Source organism: Bufo bufo, chromosome 2, assembly GCF_905171765.1.
Source record: "Bufo bufo chromosome 2, aBufBuf1.1, whole genome shotgun sequence".
Classification (NCBI taxonomy): domain Eukaryota; kingdom Metazoa; phylum Chordata; class Amphibia; order Anura; family Bufonidae; genus Bufo; species Bufo bufo.
In genome coordinates, this window is record NC_053390.1 from 663,971,587 (window position 1) to 663,989,385 (window position 17,799).

A 17,799-nucleotide genomic window follows, 5' to 3' on the forward strand; every position below is an offset into this window, starting at 1 on the left:
TCAAAACAATGAATTAACACATGTGGAATTATATACATAACAAACAAGTGTGAAACAACTGAAAATATGTCATATTCTAGGTTCTTCAAAGTAGCCACCTTTTGCTTTGATTATCTGTAAAGCGGAATTTATAATACAGGCTAAATCACTACAGGGGGCATTATAATAAAAGGGGCAATACAGGGAGTCATTATAACTACAGGTGCACTGCAGCAAGGCTTTATAAATACTGGGTCTATTACAGGAGGCATTATAAATACTGAGGTCATTATAGGGTAATTATAACTACAGGTGATGCTATAGGGGGCTTTGTTACTACTGTGGGCTCTATAGGGATGCTTTAGAGATCAGCCTTATTTCTACTTGAGGCTCTAAACCAGGCATGCTCAACCTGCGGCCCTCTAGCTGTTGTAAAACTACAACTCCCACAATGCCCTGCTGTAGGCTGATAGCTGTAGGCTGTTCAGGCATGCTGGGAGTTGTAGTTTTGCAATAGCTGGAGGGCCGCAGGTTGAGCATGCCTGCTCTAAACGGATGTCTTTTTGGCTTTGTTACTGCTGAGTTCACTATAGGTGGGCCTTATTTCTACTAGGGGCCCCGTGGGGACATTACTTATACTGGGACTACTGTGGGGCATTATTATTATTGGGCACAATATAAAGGGCATTAATTACTTTTAGGGGTACTCTTGGGGAGCAATCTTGCTATTGGGATACTGTAGGAGTCACTGTTACTATTGAGGGCAGTCTTGGAGTACTGTCACTATGGGGGGGGGACTATCTGTATAGCACTGTTATTTCTGAAGTAAATTAGGGCAAACTATTGGAGGTAGCACTGTATTAAATATCCAACCATAAATGTATTTAGCAGTTGGACTGGGAGGGGGGGGGGGGGGGGTGGATTGGGACTTTGCAGCAGAAAGGCAATGTGCAACCCTGCTCCAAAATGATTCAAAAAGTCATTAAGTTTTGGATAATTATCAATTTGTAAAATCCATCCGCTTTTCAACTTCAGCTTTTTTATAGTTGGTGTTATATTTGCTTCCGGAATTTGCTGGAATTTCATTGAATTCATTCTTTCTTCTACAAGTAAAATGTTCCCTGTACCATTGGCTGCAACACAACCCAAAGCAAGATTGATTCACCCCCATGCTTAATGGTTGGAGAAGTGTTCTTTTCATGAATGTTATTCATTGTGGCCAAAGAGTTTTAACCTCATTGGTTCATAGGAATTGTTTCCAAAATGCATCAGTATTTAGATATTCTTTTGCAAACTTCTGACGCTGAATTTTGTGGTGAGGACGCAGGAGAGGTTTTTATATGACTCTTCCATGAAAGCCATATTTGGGCAGTTGTTGCTGAACAGTAGAACAACGTACCACAACTCCAGAGTCTGCTTAATATTCCTGAAGGTCTTAGTAGTCAAGCAGGGGTTCTAAATTGCCTTTCTATCTAGCCTATATGCAGCTGTCTCTGAAATTTTTTCTTAGTCTTCTAGACTTTCTATTGACCCCCACTGTTCCTGTTAACTGTAAGTAGATATAAACAACAGCACTCCGATTGTATGCAGAATTCAATCTTTATTCATAAGGCAACTTCACATTCAAGTGACGTTTCGGTCAAACATGACCTTTTTCAAACACTGTGAGACAATAGAAACAATATATAGTAGTGAAAAAAAGAAGAACATCAAGAAAATAAACGTTCAATTTGCATTATAGTAGTTATCAGTAGAGTTGAGCGGACACCTTGATGTTCGGGTTCAACAAAAAAGTTCGAGTTCGGGACCAGAACTTGACCATGAACCCCATTAAAGTCAATGGGGACCCGAACTTTTGAGCACTAAAATGGCTGTAAAAATGGCATGGAAAGGACTAGAGGGCTGCAAATGGCATCAAAATGTAGTTAAGAGCATGGCAAGTGCCCTGCAAACAAAAGTGGATAGGGAAATTACTTTAAATAACATAAAATACGTAAAAATAAAAAATAATAATCGTGATATAGGAGGACGAGGTCCATATGGAGTAGGAGGTTGAGGAGGCGGTGGATGTGGCGGTGTCGGTGGAAGCGGCGGTGGAGGAGGAGGTAGCCTACACAGTTTTTTGGTTTTAAATTTATTTTTATTTTTTTAAATTGGGGTACACCCCAAAAACATTGGGAAATATAACCTGTGATAACCCCCTCCAGTCATGCTAAACACACGTTCAGACAATACACTGGCTGCAGGGTAGACCAGCACCTCTAAGGGGTAAAGGGCAAGCTCAGGCCATGTGCCCAATTTGGAGACCCAGAAGTTGAAGGGGGCTGACCCCTGTCAGTCTGTTCATGTAGGCGTGTGCTCACATACTGTTCCACCATGTCGCATGTCCCCGTGATGTTCATGATCCAATTAAATATCTGCTCTATCAACTTTCCATGTTCTTTTCTGCACCTACCATGGTGATTACGGTTATCGGCGAATCAAGGTTCCACCCCGGAGAGGGAGCGTGAGAAAGAGAGACCACATCCAAGGGAGATCAATGGATGAAATTTAATTGTGATCGAGCGGAAATGTGGGAGAATCTATTAAAACTGAAGAATTTTGAGGAAACTAGGGGGCGCGCGGCAACTACCCACTCCCGACTCAGGGAGGTAGTGACGATAAATAACAATACGGGACTGTATGCCCTGTTATTGGAATGATTAATAAAAAATTTGAGGGAATGTCACTGTGGTATTTTGGATTTGGAAACGTTAGCCAGGAGAGGCCCTGCTGCCGCTTTGACTCTAGATAACTTCTGTATGATTGAACGTCCCTGTGACGTCCACCATCCATTTAGATATCTTCTCTCAACTTTCGATGTTCTTTTCTGAGCCTACAATGTTGATCACGGTTATCGGCGAATCAGGGTTCCATGCCGGAGTGGGAGCGTGAGAAAGAGACCACATCCAAGGGAGATAAATGTATAAAAAAAAAATTGTATCGAGTGGAAATATGGGAAAAGTTATTGAGGCGCAAATGTGGGACAAATTATTGTAGCGCAAATGTGGTACAACTTGTTAAATTTCAAGCATTGAATGAAAGCATCAATTAAAGCATCAATTAAACAAGAATTTCTAAAAAAAAATTGCTGTCACCTATGCAGAGCAGGGGTTTATTCACGTCCAAAATTGTAAAATGTCAACCCAATAATGTAACAGAAAAATTACAGAAATTTATTAACCTGTCTACTTGGTAGAGCAGGGGTGTATGACATAAAAAAAATAGTTTGTCACCCGAAAAATGTAAAAAAAATTATTGACATTTATTAAGCTGTCAACTAGGTAGAGGACGGGTATATTACACCCAAAAATTGGTGAATTTCACCTGAAAATTTTACAGAAAAAATTGTGGTTATTTTTTTTACTTGTCTACTAGCTGTAGCAGTGGTACATCACATCCAAAAATTGGGGATTTTCACCCGAAAATGTAACAGACAAAGTAGTAAAATGATATAAAATAAAATACGTACAAATAAAAAAATATATATTTGATTTATGAGGTGGAGGTCCATATAGAGTTGGAGTTTGAGGAGGTAGCGGTGTAGGTGGAAGCAGTGCTGGAGGACGAGGTAGCCAACACAGTTTTTTGGTTTAAATTTTTATAATTTTTTTTTGAATTAGGGTACACTCCAAAAGAGTGTGAAATATCCAAAATACAAGAATGAGCAATTGCGCTGTAGTATAACAATGGCTGGTTAAGGCCAGTATACATGTCTATTCTGCACAAGGTACGGACAAGTCCTGTGGGATCCATGCCTGGATCATTTTAATGAACGTGAGCTTGTCCACATTGGCTGTGGATAGGCGGCTGCGCTTGTCTGTGATGACGCCACCTGCCGTGCTAAACACACGTTCAGACAATACACTGGCTGCAGGGCAGGCCAGCACCTCCAAGGCGTAAAGGGCAAGCTCAGGCCATGTGCCCAATTTGGAGACCCAGAAGTTGAAGGGGGCAGACCCGTCATTCAGTACATGTAGGCCTGTGCACACATACTGCTCCACCATGTTGGTGAAATGCTGCCTCCTGCTAAGACGTTCCATATCAGCTGGTGGTGCTGGTTGTTGTGGCGTGCTGACAAAGCTTTTCCACATTTCGACCATGCTAACCCTGCCTTCTGAGGTGCTGGCGGTGCCCCAGCTGTGTTGGTGACCTCGTCCTCTGCCTTCGCCTTGTGCTTCCACTGTGCTCCCGCTGTCAGGTGGGAATGCCACCAGCAGCGCATCTACTAGCGTGTGCTTGTACTCGCGCATCTTCCGATCACGCCCCAGTGAGGGAATTAAGGACGGTATGTTGTCCTTGTAACGGGGATCCAGCAGCGTGGCCACCCAGTAATCAGCACAAGTTAGAATGTAGGCAACTCGGCGGTCGTTGCGGAGACACTACAGCATGTAATCACTCATGTGTGCCAGGCTTCAAAGAGGCAACGAAAAGCTGTCCTCTGTGGGAGGTGTATCGTCTGTTCTCTGTATCCCCCCAGCCACGCACCAGTGATGGCCATGAGCTGGTCTGGGTGCCACCCTGCTGTGAACATGGTTCCTCCTCCTCTATCTCCTCCTCCACCTCGTCATCCTCCAGAACTGTGTCCTGGCTGGACAATAGTGTACCTGGCATTTGTGGGTGCAGGAACCCACCCTCAGAGCCACTTGTGAATGACTGGCCGGAAACCATACGAAATGATCTCTATTCCTCCTCCTCCTTCTGTGCCACATCCTCTTCCATCATCGTCAGCAGCGTTTTTTCAAGGAGGCATAGAAGTGGGATAGTAACACTGAGAACGGCGTTACCGGCACTGGCCATGTTGGTGGAGTACTCGAAACAGCACAACAAGGAACACAGGTCTCGCATGGAGGTCCAGTCATTGGTGGTGAAGTGGTGCTGTTCCGCAGAGCGATTCACCCGTGCGTGCTGCAGCTGAAACTCCACTATCACCTGCTGCTACTCGCATAGTCTGGCCAGCATGTGCAAGGTGGAGTTCTACCTTGCGGGCACGTCGCATATGAAGCGGTGAGCGGAAAGGCCGAAGTTGCGCTGCAGCGCTGACAGGCGAGCAGCAGCAGGGTGAGAACGCCGAAAGCGCGCACCGACGGCCCGCACTTTATGCAGCAGCTCTGACATATCGGGGTAATTTTTAAGGAATCTCTGCACCACCAAATTCAGCACATGCGCCAGGCAAGGGATGTGCATCAAACCGGCTTGTCCCAGAGCTGCTATGAGATTTCGCCCATTATCGCACACTACCAGGCTGGGCTTGAGGCTCACTGGCACCAACCACTCGTCGGTCTATTGTTCAAGGCCCGTCCACAGCTCCTGCGCGGTGTGGGGTTTGTCCCCCAAACAGATAAGTTTTAAAACTGCCTGCTGTCGTTTACCCCTGGCTGTGCTGAAGTTGGTGGTGAAGGTGTTACGCTGACCAGATGAGGAGCCGGTAGAGGATGAGGAAGTGGAGTAGGAGGAGGAAGCAACAGGAGGCCAACTGAAGCGCCCTGCAATCCTCGGTGGTGGAAGGACATGCGCCAAACTGCTATCCGCCTCAGGCCCAGCCGCCACTGCATTTACCCATTGTGCTGTTATGGAGATATAACGTCCCTGACCGTGCTTACTGGTCCACGTATCCTTAGTGAGGGGCACCTTGCCACATATGGTGTTGCGCAGTGCACACCTGATTTTGTCCCCCACTTAGTTGTGCAGGGAAGGGATGGCTCACCTGGAAAAGTAGTGGCGGCGGGGCACGACGTACTGTGGGACAGCCACCGCCATAAGGCCTTTAAAACTTTCCGTCTCCACCAGACGGAATGACAGCATTTCAAAGGCCAGTAATTTAGAAATGCTGGCATTCAGGGCTAGGGATCGCAGGTGGGTAGGGGGGTACTTCCTCTTCCTCTCCAGTGTTTGGGAGATGGAATGCTGAACGCTTCCGTGGGACATTGTGGAGATGCTTGGTGACCCAGGAGGTGGTGTTGCTGGCAGATCCTCTGTTTCCAGGGTGGCAGGTGGCACTGTCACTCCAGAGGTGGATGAAGAGGCCGAGACTGCAGCAGAAGAGGAAGCAGGAGGAGCCAGAGACCTTTCTTGGTTTTTGAGGTGTCTACTCCACTGCAGCTCGTGCTTTGCACTTAAATGCCTGGTCATGCAGGTTGTGGTCAGGTTGAGAAAGTTTATACGTCCTCGTTCCCATGACAACGGTGGAGTGGGGAGGACCCAGCCGCACACACCTCCTCAGCGTGGCCGGCGTCCTCTGTTCTCCAGGAAGCAGGGAAACTGAGCGCCGAGGTTGATTACTCGGCGCTCAGCTACAGTAGACCTGGAGGGATGGGTCAATTGATGCTGGCCACGTGATGTCACTCTATTACCTCCAGTATTTAACAGGCAGCCTGCTGGCCACAGGTTGCCTGTTATTGGGTCTGTATTACCTACCTGCTACGTTTGTGTTATTTGGATCTTCTGACCTCGGTTTCCATTCCTGACCTCGCTCCTGTTTATCCCCTGGATTTTGACTTGACCTCCTGGCTATTTGACCTCGGCATATTTGACTAAACTATTGCTTATTGCTTGTTTACTGACGTCCTCTCCTGGTATTGACCTCTTTTTGCTTCACCTTGCTTTGTGTTTTGTGTGTCCTGTTGCTTGTCTTTGTTCCTTCCTTTCCCTACCCTGCACTTACCCAGGTTAGGGACTGTCGCCCAGTTGTGCACCGTTACCTAGGACGGATCATGCAAGTAGGAAGGGAGAGAGTCGTGGGTGGCAGTCATTGGTGCACGCTTCCCTACCTCCCCGTGACATGATGTTTGTTAAAATTTCTAAAAATAAATGGAAGAATTAAGAAGAAATGCTACATTATCGTGAGAAGCTTGATTGAAGATTGAAATCCTTGTTATAACCTGTCTTTGCAGTTGAGAAAGGCTAGACGGGCCGAAACGTCCTGTGATTATCCTATCTTGAGTTACAATAAAAGAATATCACTGATTGAAAACAAGTACGCTGCTGGGATTTTCTTTGCTGGATATAACCTGTCTTTGGACCATTGTTTTGGAAGAACATCTTGCTTGCCTGACCCCCAAGGACTTTTGGTGAGGCATGTATGAACAGTGGCTGGAACTGACCCAGTTTGCTATCAGTGTACTGTCTTCTCCTGCCTCCATTGTCAGAGAGTATTCAGCATGGCAGGTGGTGTTCTTACACAGATGCACAAAATTGTCCTCTGCAAGACATGAATCAGTGAGAATTGTCATACTCCTTCTGCTGTTGCCAATGAATAGATCTGCCATTGCTGACAGTGGCTATTTATTGTCAGTCCAATGAGCCCACTGTTTCTCTCTGTCTGTCCATCATGTTCCATACTGTATTGCTGCTATCGCAGTTGCTGCATTCCTGCTGCCACTGCTACTACCCCTACACAGCTGTACATCTTCCTCATCTGTCAGCTTCCATACTGTACTTATGCTGCCAGGCTACTGCTGTCGCTGTTACTAACCATAGAAACTCTTACGTCTCTTGTCCATCAGTTTCCATGCTGTATTTGTACTGATGATACTACTACCCCAACTATTACCCCTACACAGAAGCACATATTTTGTCTATCAGGGTCCATATTGTACTGCTACTGCTCCTAAAAAGAGGAGAACCTCTGGCCACTTTTTATTTTTAAAAAGCACAATAAATCCAACAATGCAGTGTGTTTTTAAACAGGCTGTTTGTTAACACTGTCAGCCATGTCTATATCATGTCAGTTGATTATCAAAGAAAATGGTGAGTTTGGAATTACATCTTATCACATTAAGTGAATACTTCAAGCTAAATAGAGTACCTAGAGGACTAAGGACTCACTCCCAACCGACCATGTACATGCATGATAATGAATTTAGAATTAAATACGAATCCATTGCCAACAAATTTTCATTGGACTTGATTTTATTAAACATAGAATTTCTTCAAAAAGATTTGAGAGAAACTACAGAAAAAAGAGACTTACTACAGGCCACTTTGTCTACTTTATGTTCTACTGAGGATTATCATGACCATATTTCCAAATTGCAACCGTTTTTGGATAAATTAAAAGGAGAAATACAGGATACAAAGCGGAGTAAATGGCAACGCGATGCTGCTGACTATAATACAGGAACTGTGTACAATTGGTCTATGAACCACCAGCCATCGGTTCAAACTCGGTATTCAAGATTAAACAAAAAGGCTCCCACTAAGGATTTCGGTTTTTCTCAGCATAACAACAAGCTGCCAGAACCTTTTTTAGATCATACGGTCAATCAAACCATAAGAAACCAACACGACGTGGAGGGAGAAAACACCACCGACAACGCCAATATAAAAACCAGGAGCAAAAAACTCTTTGTGAAAAAACGGACCTGACTCAATCTCACATTGTGGTAAATATTTCCTCACATGTATTATCTGATGTACAATTAAAAGTGTTATCCAAGGGATTGAGTTTCTGCCCTAACAGTAAGACCGATTGGCTCCATTTGGAGGCGGATTTATATCAATTCTTCCGCAGGGTAAAGCTCAAAACCTGGTTTAACACACATTCTTTGAAAAATTTAGACACTAAAATTACTGAGATGCGATTGTGTGATTTTGGTTTATTTAACAAGAGTGAGTTTATACCACCTTCGTCCTCTCCAGCTATCGATGTTTTTATTGAAGCAGTAATGAAAGACATAAATGCTTTAAAACTTCACAGCAATAGTAGATTTAGACATCCTAATATGACTCAATTGGAATGGCATGCTGTTGATGAATTAGTCCATGACCACAGTCTCACCATCAAATCTGCTGATAAGGGTGGTGCGATTGTGGTCATGGACACTCATCAATATATAGCTGAAGCACAGAGACAGCTTGACGATAGTGAGATATATCAAAGACTCAATACTGATCCCAGATGGGAAATAGAAAGAAAAATTCAAGGGGTTTTACAGGATGCGCTGCAGGCAGGTCTCATTGACGATAAACTCAGAGATTTTCTCTCTGTTACACACCCTATGACTCCTTTTCTGTATTTACTTCCTAAAATACATAAAAATGTTAAGACCCCCCCAGGTAGGCCCATTGTCTCTGGGAGGGGCTCTCTTCTATGTAATATATCTATTTTTCTAGATAAAGTATTGAGACAGTATGCCTTAACTGCCCGTTCGTACATTCAGGATACTTCAGAATTTCTCAATAAATTAACTGATGTTTCTGTACCATGTGGGGCCATCTTAGCCTCCCTTGACATTACTAGTCTGTACACTTCGATCAGACATGATTTTGGCTTAGCGGTAGTGACAAGAGCTTTGGTTGACTCTGGATACTCAGCGGAGTGTCAGGACTTCATTTTACAACTATTGCATCTGGTTTTGACATGCAATTATTTTTTGTTTGGTGATTACTTTTACCTTCAGAGGAAGGGGACCGCCATGGGGTCCAATGTGGCGCCGACCTACGCAAACATGGCGGTCTCCTTCCTTGAGGATACACACATCTATGTATCGCCCCACTTCTGCCATGTGCTGAGGTGGTGGCGATACATAGATGATATTTTTCTGATCTGGACAGGTCCTGAATCTTTACTTGAATTTTTTCAATTCTTGAACACTATAGATGCGGACATTAAATTTACTCTCGAATATTCGAAGACACAAATACATTTCCTGGATACATCTATTACATTGACAGGACAGTCACTTTCTACAACATTGTATCGTAAACCAACGGATCGAAATACTTTATTGTGTTTCAATAGTGCACATCCCAGGGCGATGGTTAAGTCACTACCGTTAAGCCAATATTTACGTGCGAAACGCATAGTGAGTGATGAGAATGAACTTGGGGGTACACTGAAGTGCATGACACAGAATTTTAAAGATAGAGGTTTTCCATCATCATTGTTAAATGAACATCTTGAGAGCATACAACATAGACCTCGCAATCAGTTATTGGAAAAAAGGAAAATAATTATGAAGAAGAAAAATAGAATTCCATTAGTCAGCACATATACTGAAAACAGTAAACAGGTCCAACAGATAATTGTACGACATTGGCCGATCTTGAGAAGTGGATTCGGCGACATTGAGGAATTTAAACACCCTCCCCTTATGTCATATAAGCGACCAAAAAATTTGAAGGATAAATTAGTGCACACAGACATTGGTCCACAACGATCAATTGGACAAACATATTTATGCTGTCCTAAATTGGGCAGCTTTCCTTGCTTGAATTGTGTGAACTGTCGCTATATGCATAAGGGAAGTGTATTTATACATCCTATGACACAAAAAAAGTACACAATTAGACATTATTTAACGTGTGACTCGGTATATGTGATATATGTATTATGGTGTCCATGCCAATTGTTATACATTGGTGAAACATCATTGGATTTTAAATCCAGAATCAACCAACATAGATATACGATCCGCAAAAAACGAATGGATCTTCCTGTCTCCAAACATTTTGTGGATTCTGATCACCATGAACGAGACTTGAAATGTATGTTGATAGATCATATACCTACCCCTAGAGGAGGTGGCAATCGACAACTCCTTCTGAAACAACGTGAGATTCTTTGGATCTCTAGACTCAATACGTTAAGACCGGCAGGCTTGAATGTAGACTTTAGACCGTGGATCTTATCCTGATGGCATTGTGGATGTTGTTGACCTTTTGTTCCTGGGGGGTTATATATACTAGTACCCCCTGTTTAAATACTGTGGGTGATATATTTTGTAATCATATTGTATATATTTTTGTCTCTGCAGTTTACAATCCAAGTTTGGTCCGTAATATGAAAGGTGGATATGAAAAAAATATAATCAAATTGGACGAGCAGACCATTGATTGAACATGGAATACCACAATAACAATTGTCTATGATTACAACTTTATGCTTTGGAATTTTTTTATTATTTTTTTTAAAAAAATAAAAAAATTAGAAAATAAAAAATAAATTTATACATTATATCACTTGTTGGGTAATCAGTTGCTTGCCGTGGTGGTCGCGCCATTTGCGGTCTGTGCTTTCGGCTTGGTAACCGTCATGTATTAACGGACTCAGCAGGTTGGGTGGTACATATTTGGATGTGTTGAAAACTGGGAGTCTTTGGTTTGTTAGGATTGAATTTTATTCCCCGTAATCTAGAGGATGCAGCTATCAATTTGCCATGTTGACCCCCAGGAATGGGTGTTCACTGACAATTGTGGCAACTCAATACTGTGGACCTGTGTCATACACACAGGATTCACAGTTATGACTCCTCGTAAGACTAGGGGCCTATACTATACACTCGGCCAGTTGGCCAGTTGGCCATATACGATACATTGATTTCTTAAGGCATTATTATACGCTTTTACTACTAGTGATGTGCAGATATTAGGGTAAATCTTAATTCTCCCTGAATTGTTTTTCGCATCCTGATGTGCTCCCATATGCTTTGTCCGTTATATACTGTGGCTGTGTCCGTGCCGCTGAGTCTGTGCCGTGAGGGTTCGATACCAACGGCATCTGCTGGTCTCCATGGGGATCCGTACGCGTCACTTGTTAAGTGTGGCGCTCCGATTCCTCTATACAAGTGGATACTGTGCGTTCCACCTTGGAACGCATGACGCTGTCCTAAGAGAGGGCGTGAACTTCAATATTATGATACTGTGCGCTCCACCCTGGAACGCATGACGCTGTCCTAAGAGAGGGCGTGAACTTTAATATTATGATTTCGGCGATCATGTGACCAAAACATAGATCACATGATGAGCTGGATGTCTAAGGTCCTTTGACATGCGCAGTTGCATTATTGATACGCCGAACTCCATGTGGTCTATGTCCCATCTCCACCGAAGGACCTTCTTGGATTGTGAATGCTTTTAACAGGTACACCTGCACCATTCACTATGGCTAATAATGATCAGATGGATATAATCATGAATCATGTCGTTTTTTATTTGTATTGCACTATAACATGTTAATTTTGATAGTAATTGTATATTCTATGTATATGGAACCTATGATTGACACAATCTATGTATTCACATGTTTGTATTATGTTTTTGCATCACTTTTTCATTATTGTATTAATACACATCAATTGAGAAATGTTTATTGATTAATGACACTAAACTGTATAAAAAGCATGCTTTGCTAGTATATGTTCACTGCTTGAGAAAGATCCCAGAGAGAAGGATCGAAACGTTGCTGTCTGGTAAATAAAGTACTATTTTTTCATTTTACGCTTTGGAAGTGCTGCGGAATTTCTTTTTGTTATATCATGTCAGTGTCATTTTGACATTACTTACTATTACTGTTTTTTTTTGAGACACAGAAATGGAAAAAAAATTAAATTATAAAAAATAGAAAGGCAACAGAAAAATATCCTAGGATAGTGTTCCTCAACTCCGGTCATGATTTTAAAACATCCAACACAAATGAATACCTGTGGTAGGTCCTGATATATTGACACTAATTATATAATCTGCTCAATACTAAGGAAATCCTAAAAGCATGACTGGCAGGTAGGCCCTGAGGACAGGAGTTGAAAAACATTGTCCTAGGAGACCTCAGAGAGTCATACAGCAATTTTCAGGCCAATTAGAGCAATTTTGATTCAGGTCGAATATATTATTACCTGAATCAAATTTTCTGACCACATTGATAGAATCAGACCCAAAAGGATTTTCAAAAAATTTGCTCCTCTCTACTTTTCACTTTCAATTAATATTTAATCTGCTTAATTTAACCACCTCCGGACCGCCTAACGCAGGATCGCGTTCCGGAGGTGGCAGCGCTGCGCAGAGTCACGCATATACGCGTCATCTCGCGAGACGCGAGATTTCGCTCAAAGCCGGCCCGCGCATGCGCATCGCGGGCCGGCAAAATTAAAAGAAGTATTTCGTCACCAGCCTGCCAGCAACGATCATTGGCTGGCAGGCTGGCGATTTTCAAAAAATCCAATCCAAAGTCATATAACAGATCATATTAGTAAATATGATCTGTTATATGGCTTGTCTGCTCCTCTGCTGGTCCTTTTCGTCGGTTGGATCCAGCAGAGGAGCAGACTGAACTGTGAGTACCCACCAAACACTACACCTTAGCCCCAGATCACCCACCTGCACCCCAATTAACCCTTTGATCACCCCTTTGATCGCCCCTGTCAATCACTAGTGAAAGGAAAAAAAGTGATCAGTGTAAACTGTCACTTTTTTTTTTTCACTGGTATTGGCTGTTAGGTTTTAGGGATAGTTTAGGCCCCTTGGTTAGGTAGTTAGCGCCCACCCCACCACACCGCAGTCACTTTTATTCGCTGTTTAGCGTATCGCTAATCAGCATTTGTACTTTTATAGTATCTGTAAGTGATCAAAACTGATCACGGTCAGATCTATAATAGTATTAGTGTCACCTTAGCTCGCTTTCCACCCAAAACGCAGTGTTTGCCCGATCAGGCCTGATCGGTCGCCCACACGTGCATTCACCCACGCCCGCCCCATCGCAGTGACAAAAAATATATATTTTTTGATCACTGCACATTCATTTTACACGCACTGCGGCGATAAAAAAATCAGTTTTGATATTTTTTATCAACCGCAGCAGCCTCCGGTACTTCGCTAGCCTCCCCTTTGTAAGACAGGTTTGCTTTTTTTCTTGGGTAGTCTCAGGGAATACCCCTAAATTTAGTAGTCCAAAATGTCAAACAGGGGGTATTCTTCTGAAGAGGCCTACAGGATTCTGACCCAGTCGGATGAGGAGTGGGAACCCTCATCTGACGAATCTAGCGGGTCAGAATATGAACCTGTGGAAAGCAGTGGCTCTCTGACCCAAAGTTCGGACGAGGAGGTGGAGGTCCCTTGCAGCACCAGGCGTACCCGGCCCCATGTCGCTAGACCACAGGTTACGCAGGATCCGCTTCAAGAGCAGCAGAGTGGGGCTGTCGCTGCCGGATCACGTGGTGAGGCATACACCAGCAGCGCAGCCCTTCCTGGACCTAGTACCAGCACTGCCGTACAACCTGGTGAAGTAGCGAGCACCAGAAGGGCAGTTGAAGCTGGTACGGTGGCACGTGCAATAGTTACCCCGTCGCAGCCACCGCACAGACAGGCCCGTAGAGCCCCTAGAGTCCCTGAGGTGCTGGCAAATCCTGATTGGCAGTCACCAACTTCAGCCGCACCAGTAGTTCCCCCTTTCACCGCCCAGTCTGGAGTTCGGGTTGAGACGGCTCAAATCGGTTCGGCCCTGGGATTTTTTGAGCTGTTCTTGACTGCGGAGCTCTTGGACTTAGTCGTGGCAGAGACCAACCAGTATGCCACACAATTTATAACCGCAAACCCGGGAAGCTATTATGCCCAGCCTTTCCGGTGGAAACCAGTCCAAGTTTCCGAACTTAAAATTTTTTTGGGCCTTCTCCTCAACATGGGACTGACAAAAAAGCATGAATTGCGGTCATATTGGTCAACGCACCCAATTCATCACATGCCCATGTTCTCTGCTGCTATGTCCAGGACACTATTTGAGACCATCCTCCGTTTTCTGCATTTTAGCGACAACACCACCTCCCGTCCCAGAGGCCACCCTGCTTTTGACCGGCTCCACAAAATTCGGCCCCTCATAGACCATTTCAACCTGAAATTTGCAGATTTGTATACCCCTGAGCAAAACATCTGCGTAGACGAGTCCCTAATACATTTTGCCGGGCGCCTTGGCTTCAAACAATACATCCCAAGCAAGCGTGCCCGGTATGGGGTCAAATTGTATAAGCTCTGTGAAAGGGCCACAGGCTATACCCACAAATTTCGGATCTATGAGGGAAAAGATCAGACACTGGAGCCGGTCGGTTGCCCTGACTACCAGGGGAGCAGTGGGAAGACAGTCTGGGACTTGGTGTCACCCTTATTCGGCAAGGGGTACCATCTTTATGTGGACAATTTCTACACAAGTGTGGCCCTCTTTAGGCATTTGTTTCTAGAACGGATTTGCGCCTGTGGCACCGCACGAACTAGTCACGTGGCCTTCCCCCAACGGCTTGTAACCACCCGTCTTGCAAGGGGGCAGAGGGCTGCCTTGTGTAACGAAGAACTGCTCGCGGTGAAATGGAGAGACAAGCGTGACGTTTACATGCTCTCCTCCATTCACGCAGACACGACAATCCAAATTGAGCGAGCAACCCATGTCATTGAAAAGCCCCTCTGTGTCCACGACTATAATGCGCTCATGGGAGGGGTGGACTTCAATGACCAGATGTTGTCTCCGTATTTAGTTTCCCGCAGAACCAGACGCTGGTATAAGAAGGTGTCTGTATATTTGATTCAATTGGCGCTGTACAATAGTTTTGTTCTCTACAGTAAGGCTGGGAGAACAGGATCCTTCCTCAAATTCCAGGAAGAGATCGAGAACCTCCTTTACCCAGGAGGTTCCGTGGCCCCATCCACCAGTGTAGTTAGCCATCTACACGAGCGACATTTCCCCAGTGTCGTTCCTGGTACCTCAACCCAACCGTCACCCCGAAAAAGATGTCGTGTCTGTAGCAGGAGTGGAATAAGGCGTGACACCCGCTATTTCTGTCCTGACTGTGCTGACCACCCTGCCCTATGCTATGGAGAGTGTTTCCGGAAGTACCACACACAGGTACACCTAGCATAGGGATCACATCTCACCAGGACAGGCACACAGGGCTATTAGGGCCCATTCACTCACAGCTGCTGCAAACCTCTCCTTTCACCTGGGATAAAGTGCATAACGTACTTCGCCACATCTTTGGGCGATTTGCGCTTTGCACATTGTCCCATGGGGAAGGAGAGGTTTGTTCTATAAAGGTAAAAAAAACTAAACAAAAAAAAAATACCTGTAAGTAAAAAAGTTAAACGTCCAGTTAAAAAAGTTTAAAAAAAGTTTCTATGTTCTGTTCAACAGTTAATAAATTTATTGCGTTGCGGCCTGTTTTTTTCTTTTTTGTTTTGTTTTTTTTTACCTTTCAGGTGGACCAACCGATCGACTAGCTGCAGCACTGATGTGCATTCGGACAGAAGCATTGCGCTGCTGTCAGATTACACGCAAGTCGGTGTATGCGGCGCTGCAAGACGAGATTTCTCCTCTGCAGTAAAAGATACGTTTGCCGAGGCATATGAGCTGAGGAGGTGGCGGTGTTCATATACTTTGGCAAACACTTTGTATATATAAAAAAAAATAATCCCGGCAATGATTTATTCATCCACATCGATTGATGTGAATGGAGAAATCTGGTTTGCCAGGGCATACGAGCTAAGTGGGTATGGATGTTGGGCGGAGCTCCTATGTCCTGGCAGACGGCTTTCCCCTCCTTTTTCTTTTTTTGGCAGATATTTTTTCATCCACATTGATCGATGCGAATGAAGAAATCTGTGCCGTTCATTTTTTTCTTTCAGCCCAGAGGCTGAACGGAAAAAAAAAATCTCATTACCTGTATGCTCAATATAAGGAGAATAGCAGAAACTCCTAATGCTGGGCATACATGTAATGATTGCGGAGACCCTCAAATGCCAGGGCAGTACAAACACCCCACAAATAACACCATTTTGGAAAGAAGACACCCCAAGGTATTCGCTGAGGGGCATATTGAGTCCATGAAAGATTTAAATTTTTGTCCCAAGTTAGCGGAAAGGGAGACTTTGTGAGAAAAAAATTTAAAAAATCAATTTCCGCTAACTTGTGCCAAAATTTTTTTTTTTCTATGAACTCGCCATGCCACTCATTGAATACCTTGGGGTGTCTTATTTCCAAAATGGGGTCACATGTGGGGTATTTATACTGCCCTGGCATTTTAGGGGCCCCAAAGCGTGAGAAGAAGTCTGGTATCCAAATGTCTAAAAATGCCCTCCTAAAAGGAATTTGGGCCCCTTTGCCCACCTAGGCTGCAAAAAAGTGTCACACATGTGGTATCTCCGTATTCAGTAGAAGTTGGTGAATGTGTTTTGGGGTGTCATTTTACATATACCCATGCTGGGTGAGATAAATATCTTGGTCAAATGCCAACTTTGTATAAAAAAATGGAAAAAGTTGTCTTTTGCCAAGATATTTCTCTCACCCAGCATGGGTATATGTAAAATGACACCACAAAACACATTCCCCAACTTCTCCCGAGTACGGCGATACCAGATGTGTGACACTTTTTTGCAGCCTAGGTGGGCAAAGGGGCCCACATTCCAAAGAGCACCTTTCGGATTTCACAGGTCATTTACCTACTTACCACACATTAGGGCCCCTGGAAAATTCCAGGGCAGTATAACTACCCCACAAGTGACCCTATTTTGGAAAGAAGACACCCCAAGGTATTCCGTGAGGGGCATGGCGAGTTCCTAGAATTTTTTATTTTTTGTCACAAGTTAGTGGAAAATGATTTTTTATTTTAATTTTTTTTCATACAAAGTCTCATATTCCACTAACTTGTGACAAAAAATAAAAACTTCCAAGAACTCGCCATGCCCATCAGCGAATACCTTGGGGTCTCTTCTTTCCAAAATGGGGTCACTTGTGGGGTAGTTATACTGCCCTGGCATTCTAGGGGCCCAAATGTGTGGTAAGGAGTTTGAAATCAAATTCTGTAAAAAATGACGAGTGAAATCCGAAAGGTGCTCTTTGAAATATGGGCCCCTTTGCCCACCTAGGCTGCAAACAAGTGTCACACATCTGGTATCTCCGTATTCAGTAGAAGTTGGGGAATGTGTTTTGGGGTGTCATTTTACATATATCCATGCTGGGTGAGAGAAATATCTTGGCAAAAGACAACTTTTCCCATTTTTTTTAAGATATTTATCTCACCCAGCATG